This window comes from Rhinolophus ferrumequinum, chromosome 18 (assembly GCF_004115265.2).
Source record: "Rhinolophus ferrumequinum isolate MPI-CBG mRhiFer1 chromosome 18, mRhiFer1_v1.p, whole genome shotgun sequence".
Lineage (NCBI taxonomy): Eukaryota > Metazoa > Chordata > Mammalia > Chiroptera > Rhinolophidae > Rhinolophus > Rhinolophus ferrumequinum.
This window is the reverse complement of record NC_046301.1, coordinates 37,112,005-37,129,255: the sequence shown is the minus strand read 5'-3', so window position 1 is coordinate 37,129,255 and position 17,251 is coordinate 37,112,005. Positions and strand designations below refer to the sequence as shown.

Here is a 17,251-nt window from a genome sequence, read left to right as displayed (position 1 = left end):
CCTTTCTATATTTCTCTTTTTTTCCCTTCCTTCCCAGTTCTCTATGAAATTTTAAAATACACTTCAATTAATTTGAAAGTTTGATGGAAAACATGGTAATCTTCTTTTCTCCCTTTCTTTTATAGTAGAATCCCAAGCTATCAAATAATGACTGCTATTAACTTTTCTATCAAGTGAGGAGGCATGTCCAAGGTGGCACATAGGTGGAAGCTGAGCTCTCCCCCTCCCAAGAATATATTACACGTACACCTGTATTTGGAGCAATTCCTCCTAGAGACAACTGTGAGCCAATTGAACAGCTTTTGCACAATAGGGAGAGAGAGAGACCACCTAGAGAATGTCAGGGAACAATCCAGGACCAGTGGAACCAGAAAGGATCATTGTTTGCATTTCCTCTGCACGTGGATAGCGAGTGGGAACTCCATCCAGGTTCTCCAGTTGACATTTAGGGTGCTGTAGTGTTTCTCTCGCTACCCCTCCTGGAGTTAGACCCAGCAGGAACAGGGGGGCACCATAGCATGCATACAAGGGGCCGTTCCAGCTGGAAGTTGATCCAGCGGGTTCAGAGGGGTGCTGTTTTGTGCATCCTCTGGGCTGTGCGTGCATGCAGGGCTCCCCTGCCTGGAGAATATACAGAGCTAGCAAAATGCTGCAGTGCCTGCACACAGGACTGCACCCCCAGAGATGATACAGAGATACCAGGGCACTGCCCTGTCCACAGAAGTTGTGAAGATAGTGGAGGAGGGGTAAAAATGTAATGTTTTAGAATGCTATTGAATTTAAATGCTTTATCAGCTTAAAATAGACTATTATAGAAATAGATGAACCTCATGGTAACCAAAACACTAAAGAAAACTAACAAATCAAAAGCAAAGACATCAAGATAAAAAAATGGCGATAAGCAAATACCTATCGATAATTAGTCTAAATGTAATTGTAAATGGACTAAGTGCTCCAATCAAAATACATAAGGTGGCAGAATGGATAAAAATCATGACCCATCTACATGCTGCTTACAAGAGACTCACTTTAGAGAAGAAGACACACACAGACTGAAATTGACAGGATGGAAAAAAATATTCCATGTAGAAAGAATGAAAAGAAAGCTGGGATAGGATTATTCATATCAGACAAAGTGGACTTTAAAACAAAATGTAAAAAGAAACAAAGAAGGACATTACATAATTTTAAAGGGATCAATCCAAGAAGAGGATATAACAATTGTAAATATCTACACACCCAACATAGTAGCACCCAAGTATTTAAAGCAAATATTAATAAAGACATAAAGACAGAAATTATCAGTAATACTATAATATATGGGAGACTTTAATACTCTTATTACCTCAATGGATAGATCATCCAAACAGAAAGTTAATAAGCAAATAATGCCTTTAAATGTCACATTAGACCAGTTTGAACATTTATAAAGCATTTCATCTAAAAGGCGCAGATTACATATTTTTCTCAAGTGCATATTTTCAAGGATAGGTCACATACTAGGCTGCTCAATAAGTTCAGGAAGATATAAATTATATCAAGCATAATTCTGACCACAATGGCATAAAACTAGAAATCTACTATAGGAAGAAAACTGGAAAAAACACAAATATGGGGAGGTTAAACAACACGCTTCTAAACCACCAATGGATCAAAGAAGAAATCAAAACTATCTGGAGACAAATACAAATGAAAACACAACCTTAATTTATGGATGTAGCAAAATCAGTTATAAGAGGAAAGTTTATAGTTATACCTCAAAAAACAGCAAAAATCCCAAATCTAAATTTATACCTAAAGGAACTAGAAAAAGAGGAACACAAAACCCAAAGTAAGTAGAAGGAAGGAAATTAGTAAATGAAATAGAAAATAGTTTTATTAATCTTTTCTACTGCTTTTCTAAGAGCTAGCTTTTTCAAAGGATAAATAAAATTGACAAGCCTTATCAAGTAAAAAAATCAGAAAGAGGAGTGATTACAACTGACACCACAGAAATACAAAGATCACTAAAGAATAATATGAAGAATTATATGCCAGCAAATTGGACAACCTAGAAGAAATGGATAAATTTCTAGAAATGCACAACCTTCCAAGACCAAGCCAGAAAGAAAAAGAGAATCTCAACGACCAATTACGACAATGAAATTGAAGCAGTAATAAAAAAAAACCCCAACAAACAAAAGCTCAGGACCAGAAAACTTCACAAGTAAATTCTACCAAACATCTGAAGAAGAATTAGTACCTATCATTTGCAAAGTATTCCAAAACTTGAAGAGGAAGAAATGCTTCCAAACTCATTCCACAGGCCAGCATTACCCTGATACCAAAACCAGATAAAGACACTACAAAAAAAGAATTACCGATCAAAATCCCTGATGAACAAAGATGCCAAAATTCAACAAAATACTAGCTGACCAAATTCAACAGTACTTTAAAGATTATACACTATGATTGTGGAATTCATACCAGAGATACAAGGGTGGTCCAACATCGTGATTCATCACATCAACAAAACCAAGGATAAAAATCATGTTTATCTCAATTGATACACACAACACAAATGGAATATTATGCAGCAATAAAATGAATGAAATCTTACCATCTGTAACAACATGGATGGACCTAGAAGGTAGTATACTAACTGAAATAAATCAGAGAAAGACAAATGCCATATGGTTTCACATATATGTAGACTCTAAAAACAAAAAACAATGAAAAACACTCATAGAAACAGAGACCAAAGAGATGGTTACCAGAAGGGAGGGGATGAGAGGATGGGTGAAAATGTTGAATGGGGATATAGCCAATAATATTGTGATAAATTTGCAGGGTGACAGATGATGTCTATAATAGAATTAGTGGGGTGGTCACATTGTAAGCATAAAAATGTTGAATCACTATATCGTACGCTTGAAACGAATATGACTAACATAATATTGTATACTAACTATATTTAAATTTAAAAAGCACAAAAAGAAAACTAGGTGAGAAAAATGTTTATATATTCCTATTAAAACTACCATATGGTACTATTGTCTGATAATATGCTATTTTGTAACAGCATAAATTGTTTTGATGGGAGCAAGAACATAGCTGATGTACTTGCCTAGAATTTACATGAGTGGGTCGCATGCGTGCTTCCATCAGTGTACTTGGTTGTATAATTTTTACTAAGTAAATTTGCCCGTACTTCTAAAATCAAGGACACATTAATAAGATGTTCAAACATATGTACTGGGATGACTTTGAGGTTTAAGCAATAGGTCAATGTAAGTATACGTCAAATAGTCTTCAAATGGTCTAGTAACTTAAATGTTAGTTGGTACAGTTTAATTTCATTTGAAATGCAAATATTTGTGGTACATTTGATGCATTTCTGTTAAACATTTCATTTTGGGGGAACACAATTTTAGATCACTAATACAGTATCTATGCCTTACTAATTGGTGGGTAGTACATGGCCTAGATAAATGACAGAAATTGCCCACGGGTCTTAAAGATTGGTCAAGTTGGGTTTGAGTGGGAACTAGTCAACAGGGAAATTAAAAATTAATTGGTTATCAAATTAAACAGTAAAAAAAATTGCAAAAGAGGGAATACTTTTAAGAAAAGTTATAATTTATATTTGTTAACCTTTAATAAATGTATATTTTCCTTAATAATTACTCAAGCTTAACAGATTATACATTTATTTCAAGATATCCAAGACAATATAATATCATTATTATATGATTCCTTCTCTCAGGAAAATTAATTGTCCCAAATGAATATAATAATACTTTTGCATGGCTCATGTGCCGTGACCAAGATGGCAACATAGGTCATCCCCAGCTCCCCCTTACAAGAAGAACAACTAAATCATGGACAAGACACCACTGTGAAAATCCTAGAATACAGGGGTGAGGCTGAAACACCCCCCACCTGCACATCATAGAGACGCAGAGAGCCTGCCTTATAAAGGTGAGAGAAGCAGCTACACTCAAACCACATGGCCCTCCCCCTAGCCAGGGCAGCACCACATGGAGGGGGCTCTGTGGGAGTCACTTGTCAGGAGGCTCAATCCAGTCTCTCCTCACAGGCATTGCAAGGGAATCTGCAGGGCTTGGCCACTAAGAATTGGATTGTGATAGAAGAGAGGGGTGGTGCTTGCAGCACCGGCGCTTTGATCTTGGCAGACTGAGTTCCTTCCTGCAGCACCCAGGTAAAAGTCCCAACCAGAAACTTTGCTCATCGGTAGAGCAAAGATGGTGCAATTTGCCCAGGGAATTCTGCGGGGTGCGGATCTGACTTGTTAGGTAAATCAAACAAAGAGCTTTACTGGACATGGAGCCTGGTCTGCCCAGGCAGAGGAGCTAAGTCATAGCACTGCCCATTGCTAAGTGTAGCTCCTGGACACAACCATCCAGGAAGCAGGGCCTGGACACCTGCAAAGCTGCTTAACCCAGTAGCACTCAAGCAGACAGGCTGGCAGGCAGTGCTGATGGTCTGCGGAGCAAAGCCAGCAGCCCCATTTGGCCAGGGAATATGGGGCACAATTCTGCTTGAATCAAGACCCAAAATAAAGAGCTTTTCTGGCCTTGGAACTAGTTCTGCCTTCCTACCCAGGCAGGGGGGCTAAGTGGTAGCCCTACACACTGCTGATGGTAGCTCCCAGCCACTCCCAACCAGAAAGCCTTGCCTGAACACCTGGGAAACTGCTTGGCTCAGCAGCAAACAAGCAGTAACAGAAAGGCTGGCCAGCAGCTCCGACTGTGTGAGTCAAGCCGGCAATCCCATCTGGACGGAGAATCTGGACAATTCTGCCTGACTAGCTCTCCAAACAAGAGTCTTGCCAGTTTGGGGGCCTGTTCTACACATCCATACCCCCATCCCTGGCAAGAAAGCTAATCTGTAGTCCTGCCCATTGCTGAATACAGCCTCCAACCTCTTGACCAATAAAACCTAACCAGAGCTCCAAGGAATCTTGATAGCCTGCACTGCAGCCCCAATTACAGCAGCACTTAAACAGAGAGCCTGCCAGCTGCCCTGCATCTGTACAGCCAAGATGGACCTCCCATCTATCCAGGGAACTTAGCACACAGTTATATCTGATTTAATTCCCTACCAAAGAGCCTTGCCAGCCTAGGGCCTGTTCTGCAGCCCCAAGTTGGCAAGGAGGATAATTCATAGACCCTCCTCCAAAGCTGAAAATAGCCTCCAGCCCACTTTGACCAGAAAACAACCAGAGCTCCCAGGAATTGGTGGAGTCCATTCTGCAACTGATTACAGGGGCACTTGGACAGAGAATCCACCTGGCACCCCTACCCATCTGCACAGCTAGGGTGTTGGCCCAGGAAACTTTGTGCATAGTTCTGCCTAATTTGATCCCCAAACAAGAAACTTGGTGGCCTTGAGACCTCTGTTATAGGAGCCCTTCTAGGGTAGAACAATTAAATGTATTCCTGTCTACTGCTGAATAGAGCCTACAGCTGGGCTCTATTCAGGGAACTTAACCAGGATACAGATAGCTGTGTAGCCCCTTCTACAATCCTACTTATGGTGGCACCTGAACAAAGACACAGCTGGTGACTTCCCCTGTCTATAGAGAAAAACTAGTAGCCCAAACAGCAAACGTTGCTGGCTTTAGGGCCCAGTCTCCTGCCCCATTAGGACACTAAAGCTGATTCATAGCCTTATCTACTTTTGTGTATGGTACAAACTCCCAACCACCTAGAAAACCTGACCAGGAAACATGGGCAACATGTGGAGTCCATCCAACAGCCTTTCTTGGGCAGGAAACCAAGCCAGTAGTGTTACACAACTATTCTCAGCCAGTGGCATTCTCCTCCAAAGCTCACAACTTAGCAGTGGCCTCACCTAAAAATACACCCTGATAGCAAGCCCCACCTGTCCAAGGACAATACCAGCTTACATATCCAGAACCCTAAAATGAGCATGCTGAAGAACTATCAATGCTAAAGTGAACCCAAAAAGTTTGAAAAAGGAGACCATTTACTCAAATGCACAGACACCAATGTAAGTAACTGATGATCATGAAAAAACAGGTAACAGGACACCATCAAAGCAAACTAATAAATCTCCAATATGTGCTCCCAAAGAAATGGAGATCTATGAACTGTCAGACAAAGAATTCAGAATAACACTCTTTAAAAAGTTAAGGAACTGAAAGAACACATAGACAACTTAACAAAATTAGGAAAATGATGCATGAGTAAAAGTTCAACAAAGAAATAGAAACCATCAAGAAAAATAAACAGAAATCCAAGTACTGAAAATACAATGACTGAAATGAAGAATTTAATAGAGCTTCTGCATCAGACTTAACCACGCAAAAGAGTCAGTGACACAGAAGATAGAACATTTGAAATTATCCAGCCAGAGGAGCAAAAAGAAAAAAAAAAGAACAAAAACAAAAGCATATAGGACTTATGGGACACCATATAAGAAAACATATGCACATTAAGGGAATCCCAGAAGGAGAAAAGAAAGGGACAGAAAATGTAAAATTCTACACCTAAAACTTGTATGTTATTAACCAATCCATTTAGTAAATAAATAAAGCAATAATGGAAAAAAACTTCCAAAACCTATGGAGAAATTAAAAAACAAGTGTAAAACTGAAGAGCTCATGAATTTTGGAAGTTAAACAACATTCTAAACAACCAATAGATTGAAAGAAAAATTAAAGGGAAAATAAAAAAGTTATCTTGAGTTAAACGAATATGGAAACACAACATACCAAAACTTATGGAATCAACAAATGCAGTTATAACAGGAAGTTCATAGTAATAAGCATATATATCAAAAAATGAAAAGATCATAAGTAACATGACTTTACATCTCAAAGAACTAGAAAACTAAGAGCAAACTAATCCTTAATTTAGCAAAAGAAAGAATATTGATTAGAGCAGAAACAAATGAAATATAGAACAGGAACACAATAGAAATGATTAACAAAATTAAGAGTTTATCAATTCCATATATCTTGTCAAAGAACAAACTTTTAGCTAGACTAACCAAGGAAAAAAGGAAGAGGACATAAATCAACAAAATGATGCATGAAAGAAGAGACATTACAACTGATACTAAACCATACTTCCTGATTTCAAGCTATATTACAAAGCTATAAATATCAAAACAGTATGTTAGTGGTATAAAAACAGATACATTATCAAAGGATCATAAGAGGTTACTAAAAACAACTATATGCCAAAAAACTGAATACCCTAGAAAAATGGATAAATACATGGAAACACAAGCTACCAAGACCAAATCATAAAGAAATAAAAAATCAGAACACATTAATAGTAAGAAGACTGAATCAGTAATCAAAAATCTCCCAAATGAAAAAGAGCCTAGGACCAAATGGGTTCACTGGTAAATTTTATGAAACATTTAAAGAAGAATTATTAATAACACTGAGACTTCTCTAACACTTCCAAAAAATCAAAGTAGAAGAAACACTCCCCAATTCATTTTGAGGCCAGCATTACCTTGATACCAAAGGCAGAACAGGACACTACAAGAAAAGGAAACTACAGGCCAATATCTCTGATTACTATCAATGCAAAACTTCTCAAAAAACTAGCAAACAGAATTTAGTAGCACATTGAAGGGATTATTCACTATGCTCAAGTGGGATTTATCCCTGGGGTGCAAGAATGATTGAACAACACAAATCAATAAATGTGAGACATCACAAGAAATGAAAGGAAAAAAAATATGATCATTTTAATAGATGCAAAAAAGCATCTGAAAAAATTCAACATCCATTCATGATAAAAACTCTCAACAAATTAGGTATGAAAGGAACGTATCTCAACATAATAAATGCCATAAACGACAAGCCCAGAGCTAACATTACACTCCACAGTGAAAAGTTGAAATATTTTTGTCTGAGATCAGGAACAAGATAAAGATGCCCACTGACAACCTATTTAATATAGTTGTGGAATTCCAAGCCAGAGCCATTAAAACAAACAAACAAACAAACAAAAAAAGGTACCAGAATTGGAAAGGAAGAGACAAAAATTGTATCTTCAGATGCTGTAATTTTATAGAGAAAATCCTGAATGTCACCAATAAAGTGTTAGATATAATTAACAATTCCAGTAAAGTTGCAAGACACAGTAACATACGAAAATTAGTTTCTATACACCAACAACAAATTATCTGACAAAGGAAATTTTTTTGAAAAGATCCCATTTACAAAAAATCAAAATCAGTAAAATACCTAGGAATAAATTTAACCAAGGAAGTAAAAGACCTCTACACAGAAAACTACAAGACAGTGAAAAAAATAAATTGAGGAAGATGCAAATAAATTGAAAGATATCCCATTTTCAAGGATTGAAAGAATATTGTTAAAATATCCATACTACCAAAAGCCACCTGTAGATTCAAAGCAATCATTATGAAGATTTCAATTACATTATATATATGTATATATATGTGTGTGTGTGTGTGTGCATATATATATATATATATATATATATATATATACATATATATGAAAAAAAAGGAAAAATAATCTTAAAATGTGTATGGAACCTCAAAATTTCTCAAATAGCCAAAGCAATTCTGAAAAACAAGAACAGGAGGAAGGAACCATACTTCCTGATTTCAAGCTATATTACAAAGCTATAAATATCAAAACAGTATGTTAGTGGTATAAAAACAGATACATTGATCAATGGAACAGAACTGAGAGTCCAGAAATAAACCCATGGATTACAGTCAACTAATATCTGACAAGCAAACCAAAAATACTCAATAAAGAAAAGACATTCTTTTCAATAAATGATGCTGGGAAAATTGGATATTTACATTAAAAAAAAAGTAAAACTAGATCCCTATCTTACACTATACACAAAGATTAACTTGAAATGAATTAAAGACTTAAATGTAAGATCTTAAAGCATAGAATTCCTAGAAGGAAAACACAGGAGAAAAGCTCCTTGCCATGGGTCTTGGTAATGATTTTTTGGATATGACACCTAAAACACAAGTAACAAAACAAAAAAAGAAAACAAGTGGGACCACATCAAATTAAAAAGCTTCCATACAGCAAAAAAAAAAGATCAACAAAATGAAAAGGTAACCTATAGGATGGTAAAACATATTTGCAAATCATACATCTGATAAGGTGTTAATATCTAAAATATATAAAGAACTCTTAACTCAATAGTAAATAAATAAATAAATAAAAGTGCAAACTACCTGAGTAGACATTTTTTCCAAAGAAGGTATCTACTGGTACATGAAAAGGTGCTGAACATAAAAATCATTAAGAAATTGCAAATTAAATATAATGAGATATCACCTCATGTCAGGATGGCTATCTTCAAAAAGTCAAGAGATAAATCCTGGTGAAAATGTGAAGAAAAGGGAATCCAGTGCACTGTTGATGGGACTGTAAATTGGTACAGCCACTATGGAAAAGTTTGGAGATTTCTCAAAAAATTAAAAATAGAACTACCACAGAACTAAAATAGAACTATCACTATGTTGAAGGGATATCTATACTCCCATGTTCACTGCATTATTTACAATAGCCACAACATGAAAACAACCTAAGTATCCATCAGCAAATGAATGGAAAATACAACACACACATACACACAATAGAATATCATTCAGGTATTAAAAGAAAGAAATCCTGCTATTTGCAACAACAGGAAAGGACCTTGAGGACTTGTGCTAGGTGAAATGTAAGACAGAAAAACACAAATACTTATACCTGGAATTTAAAAGAAAACAAAACAAAAACAAACACAAATAAATAAACTCATAGAAAAGGAGATCGAATTTGTGGTTACCAGGGCAGGTGGTGAGGGATAGGGGAATTGGGTGAAGGTAGTTAAGACAGAAACTTCTAGTTATAAGATACTAAAACACTGGGTATGTAATATACAACGTGATAACTACAGTTCACACGGCTATCTGGTATATTTAAATGTTGCTAAGCGTTCTCATCAGAAGAAGAGAAAAATTGTTGTTTGTTTCTATTTAAGGTGGTGAAGGTTCACTAAACTTACCGTGGTAATCATTTCATGATACATTAAGTCATTATGCCGTATGCCTTAAACTTATACAGTGCTGTATGTCAAATATATATATATGTATATATGTGTATATATACACATATATATATCAAAAAACTGAAAGAAAAATTTAAGATATGTGTGTGTGTGTGTGTGTGTGTTTGTGTGTGTGTGTATATCTAGGATGAGGCACAAATACCATTTTCTGCTAGATGTGCTTGGTTAAAAGGCATATTGAGAGTGAGCTTAAGCTTCCATTGCCTTCTTCTTCCTTCGTATGCTTACATACTTCATTTTCAAACTTCCACAGCCTATATACACGAGAAGGCCACGCACAGAGCTAATGAACACTAACAGTTCTTAGGTAACTTTGCCTTCCCACTCCAGTTGTTCACTAATTGAACCGCTTTGGGAATGCACGAATAGGTGGCACTGAATGTTCAGGCTTCATTCACTCCCTCCCCTCACTGAGGCCATGCTGGAAGCAGAAGTGACACTGAGCAAACCAATTCCACATCTGAGTTCTCATCCAATCCTCCCTAGGTTTCCATCCGCCTGGCATCTCCCCAAGTGGAAACTCTTCCCGGGCCTAATAGCATGGTGCCTTCTAAGGATCCGGAACCAGAGCTGGAGTGGAACCCAGAGCTAGCCCCGCGCCCTCCCCCAGCTTGTCCTCCGAATCCCCATGCCCATTGCTCCAACTGCCTGACCTCAGAAACTGCTCACCAGAGACCCCTCGCCACCAGCTGTAGACACCAGTCAGTGAGCCAAAGGACCAGGCCTATGAGGTTATGGCACCAGTGGCTCCCCCCACTGTCCTCTCTGCCACTCCAGCTATGGCTCCTCCAACTATTTCCCCTGCTCTGGAGGAAAATGGAGGAAGAAGAAGAAGAAGGGGGGAGAAGCAGGAGAAGCTAAGAAGTGAGAAGGGAGCAGAGGAACAACTCTTTCCAGACCGCATCCCTGTTCCAAACTATCCCAGAATTGAGAGGTGGCATCAGCCACCCCAGTGGCAGTATCTGTGCCAAGGAGATGGAAAACTAAGGAGCTCAATAAGAAGACAGCTGTAAGAGATGTTCTAGATGCCTTCAAGGGGGCAAAACCGGAGTATCAGAGGTAGAAAATCTGCCTTCTGGAGACAGTGATCCTGGTCCAGAGCCTGAGGGCAGCTGTGTGCCCCTGCGACCTGAGGAAGCAGAGAGACCAGACACTCAAAGGAAGAAAAAATTCCCAATGCTGAGAACACCCAGCCTGGGGAACAGAAGTATGAATACAAGTCACATCAGCAGAAGCCTCCAAACCTTGAGGAGAAGAAGCATTATGAGCATGAATTCCTGCTCGGCTTTCAGTTCACCTTTGCCAGCATGCAGAAGCCCGAGGATGGCCCCGTATCAGCGACATGGTGATGGATAAGGCCAATGAAACACCACTGCAGCCATGGGATCCCACTAGACGTCAAGGCATAAACTGTGGCCCAGGCTTCGGTCCATCCTTTGCCACCCTTGTCCAGCCAGCCTTCAGCAACCATGGGCCAGGTGGAGAGGTGTCCCAAGGGCCGGTTAGTCTGGGATGCTGGCACTCTCAGCAAGGCCCCTGAAAGGAGCCAAGCAAGCTCATTGTCATAGTGTTAATGACTAAAGATACAAAGCTGAACAAAGCTGAGAAGACCCGGATATCCAGTAGCAAGCAGATGGCAGCTGATAAGGACAGAGGGCAGAGGATGCAAATGGCAGCAAAACCTAGGACCTGTACTGCAGGGCATGCTCCATCCTGAAGAAGGTGACACCCAGATGTTCAAGCAGCTGATGAAGCAGGTGACACATCCGGCCATCTGCACTTAGGAACACCTCAAAGGGGTCACTGACCTCATCTTTGAGGGGCCATTTCAGAGCCCAGTTTCTCTGTGGCCTATGCCAACATGTGCCACTGCCTCATGGCGCTCAAAGTACCCACTACAGAAAAGCTAACAGAGACTGTGAACTTGGGAAAACCGTTGTTGAACTGATGTCAGAGGAGTTTGCAGAAGACAAAGATGCTGAGTTTTTCTGAGACGAAGCGAAAAGAGATGGATGAAGCTACTATGGCAGAGAAATGGGGACACCTGAAGGAAGTCCAGGAAGATGCTCGAGACGTGGCCTGGTGGTGCTCTTTAGGGAATATCGAGTTTATCAGGGAGTTGTTCAAGCTGGAGATGTTAACAGACGCCATAAGGCATGACGGCATGGTTCATCTGCTTTACAACCACAATGAAGAGTTCCTCGAATGCCTTTGCCGTCTGCTCACAACCATTGGCAAAGACCTGGACTTTGAAAAAGCCAAGCCCCGAATAGATCAGTATTTCAACTAAATGGAAAAAAATCATTAAGGAAAACAAGACTCATCCCGAATCTGCTTTATGTTGCAAGATATGCTGGTCTGCGATGGAGCAATTAGATGCCACACGAGGGGATAAGGGTCCCACGAGCACTGACCCACAATGAGGCGGAGATGAAGGAGCATCAGGAACACATAAAAGTGCAGCAGCAAATGGCTGAGGGCAGTGCCAAGCGTCGGGGTGGCCCTCCAGGCCCAACTATCAGCCATGGCCTTCCACCTGTGGGTGACAGTGGCAGGAACACAGTCCCCATCAGTAAGGGCCACCTCCCTACTGACACCTCACGACTCACCAAGATCAGGAAGCCAGGCCACTGATTCTAACCACCAGCTCTTTGCACCTGGAAAGCGAATAATTTGGGGCAAGGGCAGTGGAAGCTCAGGAGCCACGCCCTCTGACTCAGCATCAGAAACTGCTTGTCCAGCTACTAGTACCTTGAATGACTTCTCAGCCTTTTACAAGCAGCACCTACAGAAAGCACAGAAAACAGACATGTGTCCCAGAGGATTAGCCTGAGCCAGGAACGAGGTGAGAAAGCTGGGGACCGGAGAGATCACCTAGACCAGATTGAATACGGAGGTGACTGTGAGGACCCGCTTGATCATTCACAGACACCTGCCACCAAGCAGGGCTTCAGCAAGGAAGTGGAGGAGCGGAGTAGACAGCGGTCCTCCCAGCCTGAGGGGCTGCATAAAGCAGCCAGGCTCTTGGAGGATCAGCCTCTTGGTAGATGCTGTGAGGTGAGAAGCCACCCTGCCCCCGGGGAGCCCACCAAAGGCTCTGCTCCCTGAAGAGGAGCTGGAGAAGCAATCCAAGGCCATCACTAAGGAATACCTCCATTTCAGCGACATGAAGGAGGCCGGGTATTGTGTGCAGGAACTGGCCTCACCCTCCCTGCTCTTCATCTTTGTACGGCATGGCATCGAGTCTACACTGGAGCCCGAGCCATTGCTCATGAACGTATGGGACAGCTGCAGCACCAGATGCTCTGTGCCTGGCACCTCTCCACTACTCAGTACTACCAGTGGCTGTATGAAATCCCCTAATTGGCCAAAGACAGGGAAATTGACATCCCCCATGTGTTGTGTTTCCTAGCAGAACTGTTAACGCCAATTCTGCAGGATGGTGGGGTGCCCATGGGGGAGTTCTTCAAGGAGATTACAAAACCTTTGAAGCCCCTGGACAAAGCTGCTTCCCTGTTGCTGGAGATCCTGTGGTGCCTATGCAAAAATATGGGTCCCAAAATGGTGGGGGCATTATGGCAAGAGGCTGGACTCAGCAGGAAAGAATTTCTACCTGTAGACCAGGATGTTGGTGCATTCATCACTGAACAGATGGTGGACTATCCTCTTGGACAGGAGTCAAAAGCCCATCGCCAGAGGTTATTCTCCTCAGAGGAGCTGAGCAGGCAGCAGGAGAAGCTGCTCAAGGAGGGCAGCAGTAACCAGTGGGTGTTTGACTGAATAGAGGCCAACCTAAGTGAATAGCAGGTAGCATCCAACACATTAGTTTGAGCCCTCATAACAACCGCCTGCTACTCTGCAATTATCTTTGAGACTCCCCTCCAAGTGGATCTCACTGTGCTAAAAGTGTGAGCAAAACTTCTATAGAAGTACCTCTGTACTGGGCAGAAGGAGCTGCAGGTGCTCTGTGCCCTCCAGGCCCTTGTAATGACCTTAGGACAGCCTGGCAACCTGCTTTGGATGTTCTGTCATGTGCTTAATGATGAGAATGCAGTGAAGGAGGACACTTTTTACAGTTGGGAGAGTAGCAAGGACCCTGCTGAGCAGCAGGGCAAGAGCATGGCCCTTCAATTTGTCACAGCTTTCTTCAAGTGGCTTCATGAGAAAGAAGGAGTCTATCCACAGCTGAGGTCAGGTGGGGCCAGGAATTGGAGCTTCATGGATACTCAGATGGCCCAGCCAGCTACCCAGACTGCAGGGGTAGGGGCAGCAGCAGCAGCGGTAGGTGCCTTTAGTGTGATATGTCTGAGCTAATAAAGTAGCTGAAGAGGCAATCAATCAATCAATCAAGGCTAAAAATGTCCCAAATCTGGGTAGAGATATGGCCATACAGCTATAGGAAACTCAAAGATCCCCAAAAGATTCAACCCAAAGAGACACATTATAATCAAGTTCTCAAAAGTCAAAGACAAATGAATTTTGAAAGCAGCAAGAGAAACATAAAAAATCATTACATACAAGGGAATCAACACAAGGCTATCAGCATTTCTGAGCAGAAATTTTGTAGCCAGGACAGAGTGTGATGATATAGTCAAAATGGTCAAAGAAAACAACTGTTAATTAAGAATACTTAGCCCAGCAAAGCGACTGTCATTCAGAAAGGAGAAATAAAGACATTCCCAGACAAACACTCCTAAGGAAATTCATCACCACTAGACCATCCTACAAGAACTGCTAAAAAGAGTTCTTCAAGCTCATACAAAAGGATCCTAATTAGTAACATGAAAACATATGGAAGTACAAAAGTCACTGGTAAAGGTAGGTATAAATATATAGTCAAATCAAAATTACCCTAATACTGCAACGATGGGATGTAAGTCATTTTGAAATCTAGCATTCAGGTTAAGAGACAAAATTGTTATAAATAATTATAGTTACAATATTATGTTAATGGATAAATACAAAAACATGTAAATTGGGACATCAACATAAATTGAGGGGTGCAAGTAAATGGGTAGAACTTTCTTATGCAATTGTAGTTCAGTTGTTATTAGCTTAATATAGATGGTTATAACCATAAGAGGTATTACAAAAGTCTCATGTTAACCACAGATGCACAAACAATAGAGAACAGTTCAAAATATACCACAAACAAAATATTATCACCTAACAAAGAAAGACATCAAGAAAGGAAGAACTATAGAAACACAAAGAAATTAGAAAGCTATTAACAAAATGGTGATAAGTCCTTAACTAGCAATAATTACTTTAAATGTAAATGGTTTAAAATTTCCAATTAAAATACATAGAGTGGTTAAATGGCTAAAAATACAAATAAATAAAGCCCAACTACATACTGCTTACAAGAGATTAACTTAAGCTTTAAAGATACAAGTAGAAACTGAAGTACTAGAAAACAATATTTCAAGCAAATGGAAACCAAAAAAGATCAGGAGTAGCTATACTTGAATCAGACAAAACAGACTTTAAGACAAAAACTCACCCAATATTGGAGCACATAAATATATTAAATAATTATTAATATTTGCTATATATATATATATATATATATGCTCCAATATGGGTGCCTATATGTTTGCAATTGTTATATCCTCTTGTTGAACTGACTGACCTCTTTATCGTTATATAATCATCTTTATTTTTCTCTTGCTACAGTTTTTATAACAAATTCATAAATATGTGGAGACCAAATATACTCATGAACAACCAATGGTTCAAAGAAGAAATCAAAAGGCAAATCAAGAAAAATCTCGAATCACATGAAAATGGAAGTACAACATATCAAAATCTATGAGATGCTGCAAAAGCAGTTCTAAGAAGGAAGTCTGTATTATTAAATGCCTATATTAAAAAAGAAAAAAAGAAAAAATATCTATCTCATTTTACACCTCAAGGAACTAGAAAAAAAGAAAGTAAGCCCAAAGTTAGCAGGTGAAAGGAAATAATGAGATCAGAGCAAAAATAATTAAAATAGAGACCAGAAAATAAACAGAAGAGATCAATGAAAATAAGAGCTGGTTCTTGAAAAGATAAACAAAATTGACAAAACTTTAGCTAGATTAACTACATAAAGTAAAATCAGAAACAAAGATCTTACAACTGCTATCACAGAAATACGAAGTATTAGACTTTGTAGAAATACAAAGGGGAGACTACTATGAACAATTATATGCCGCTGAGCTGGATACCATAAAATAAATGAATAATATAAAAATATATGACCTATGAGAGACTAAATCATGAAGAAATAAACAGTCTAACATACCAAAGAGTAAGGAAAGGACACTGATTGTTGGTCAAAAGCTCCCAACACAGAAAAGCCCTGGACCACATAGTTTCTCTAGTGAATTATACAAACATTAAAAAAAACAAAACAAAACAAAAACCTTAAAGCCAATCTTTTTCAAATATTTCCAAAATATTGAAGAGGAGGAAAGACTCCCAAACTCGCTTGATAAGGCAAGCATTACGCTGATACCAAAGCCAGATAAAGATATTACAAGAAAATTATAGAGCAATATCCCTGATGAATATAGATTTAAAAATTCTCAACAAAATATTAGCAAAGTAAATTCAACAGCACATTAAAGGATCACTCACCATGATCAAGTGGGATTTATTCCTGGGATACAATGATGATTCAACATACACAAATCAATAAATATAATACACCATATTAGTAGAATGAAAGATAAAAATCATATGATCATCTCAATAGATACAGAAAAAGTATTTGACAACATACGACATCATTTCATGATTAAAATGCTCAGGAAATTGGATATAGAAGGAATGTTCCTTAGTATAATTAAGGCCACATATGATAAACCCACAGCTAACATGATACTCAATGGTAAAAGTTAAAATACCTTTTCATAAGATCAGGGAAGAAAACAGAGGTGGCCACATTCACCATTTCTATTCAACATAGTACTGGAAGCCCTAGCCATTACAATTAGGTAAAGATAGATAGATAGATAGATAGATAGATAGATAGATAGATAGATAGATAAATAAATACATAAAAAGCATCCATATCAGAATGAAAGAAGTAAAATTATCTCCATTTGCTGATCATATGATTTATATATAAACCACCCTAAAGACACTAGCAAAAAACTGTTAGAACA

General features: G+C 39.1%; 1 pseudogene; it reads left to right on the top strand.

Moving 5' to 3' along the window:
* Positions 1–684: 684 nt before the first annotated feature.
* Positions 685–14,414, top strand: LOC117038439 (eukaryotic translation initiation factor 4 gamma 1-like; annotated as a pseudogene).
* The last annotated feature ends 2,837 nt before the right edge of the window (positions 14,415–17,251 follow it).